Raw genomic sequence first — 2,104 nt, forward strand, 5'->3', positions numbered from 1 at the left:
GAGTTGGCGGTGGGAGGTGATGACTAGCTGCCTTCCCTCTAGTCTTTCACTGCTAAATTAGGAACGGCTAGCGCAGATAGCCCTCGTGTAGCTTTGCGCGAAATTCAAAACAAACAATCAAGCATAACAACACCAGTTATGTATATATATAGAAGGAAAATATTTTCTTAACCTCCAATATTTAGTAATGTTGTAATTTCACATCTCATTTCTTCAAGTTTTATTCTGCTCTTTGGGACTGTGGGTGTATTATAGGAATGACAGGCAAGTCCTAATATATGATTAGAGCAACCAAAATGGTGTTTGGTGCTGTTGACTAAATGTCTGCCTCCTAGTCTGTCAGTTCAAAATTAGGGACAACAAATCAGTTGATATTTGTGTAGCTTTGTGTGAATATCAAAACAAACAAATAATCAAATAGTTGTGCTAAAACCTACGTGAGTTATTAATAATTAATCCACCAAAAGTCTTATCGTGCCTAAGTTGCAGAATGAAATTAATAGTAAGATGTACTGCACTATTTTATGCATAAAAGCTATGTAGAAGTAGATTAACCAGTATGTTAATTAATTATCAAGCCTTTTTTGCACCATTTTCTATATATATATATTTGATACCATCATATTGGCCTCATAATAGACTGACGAATTACACTGATTGACAGTACAGGAGAAAGAATGAGTATTTTAATTTTTTTAAAACACTTTTTAACATTCTTTAAGTTACGGCTACTAAAGTTTTTTTTTCTATTATCATAGTCTAAAGACAATTAATATGATTATTTTTTCTGTTTACTTAATACGTTATACTGATCAGTCAACATGTAAACTAACCATTGTGTGATTTATGATTATTCAATATATATAAACTATAAACCATTGTATAATTTAGTTCCTGTATCTTTGCAAGGTTAAATACCTTTTTCTATATGTCTAATAGCAAGAAATTTTGAAATCAGATTAAATCATTATGTGAGTCACTACTGAAGACTGAAGTTAATTTTGATACAAAAAGATATCGGAAGATATGCAGTGTAGTCATGGATATGCCATATGTCATTGAGTTAGATTACTTTTGGGGGAATTCTACTCCTCAATTGCAAGTGAACAAGACCAGATGTTTCATACAGAGGAACTCCAGTTCTTTCACTAACTGTATGCAAAGGTTGAATACATTATATTAAACTGATTTCAAAGCCTCGCCATGTCGTTACAGTTAGTGTTGTCACATCCACCAATATTCTATCTGATGTTCATGCATCTTAATCAATCACTGTAGCTTAGTTTCCATTGCAAAAAGCAGCAATTTACTGTTGTCATGTCCAAAGCATATCACTCTTCTTTGAAGGCTCTCCTTAATCTACCTAGTTTATGACGTTAATGGGTGCCCAATGTCTGTTTCAACAGTCAACTTGCAGAGAAATCTATAGATGTTGTGTCCAGCAACTTGACCAGTATATCTTTGTATGAAATACCTGTTTCATCATCTAGCTTCTTGAGATATGGGATAGTTGGAGGGATATGTCATGGAAGCATCTTGTGTACACGTGACTTGTGACACTTTTCCAGTTAGACATTCTTATTGATTATGTTGCATACTGTTGCCTGAGACACATGGATGGCTTTTACCACTGATCTCTGTGTTTGTGAATTCTCACCTGTTACAAGATGCCACACTTTGCTTACCATGGCTGGGGTATGAATTGTTGCACAGATTCCAAAATTTGATCCATATTCCTTTGTTTTACATTGCTATAAGTACAAGAGATATCCCTATCTTGGAAATTCTAAATCTTCAGTGTGAACACATCTTTATGATTTGAACATATTGTGTTGGAAAGAATTGTTTTGACATTGTTTGGCATGTTGTAGGTAGGAAGAGTATACAACCGTAGTTCTGATATATGCCATTCAAACTTGTATACTCTTCCTACCTACAACATGCCAAACAATGTCAAAACATAGTTCTGATATATGCCATTCCAACAAGCCTTTATATCAGCAGTGATTGTTACATGACTTACTGATTTGTATATCCAAAATAATTTTAATATAACATATTCAACGATGTATGTTCAACTTTGCTTTCCTAGAAATGAGAAAGC

The 2,104-nt window shown here is 33.7% G+C and overlaps 1 protein-coding gene across 4 annotated transcripts in view; it reads left to right on the forward strand.

The window, feature by feature from the left end:
* The window catches only part of LOC106462736 (ethanolamine-phosphate cytidylyltransferase-like), a 30,137-nt gene that overhangs the window by 9,293 nt on the left and 18,740 nt on the right, over positions 1 to 2,104 (forward strand). The window lies entirely within an intron of this gene.

This window comes from Limulus polyphemus, unplaced genomic scaffold (genome assembly GCF_000517525.1).
Source record: "Limulus polyphemus unplaced genomic scaffold, Limulus_polyphemus-2.1.2 Scaffold1234, whole genome shotgun sequence".
NCBI lineage: Eukaryota > Metazoa > Arthropoda > Merostomata > Xiphosura > Limulidae > Limulus > Limulus polyphemus.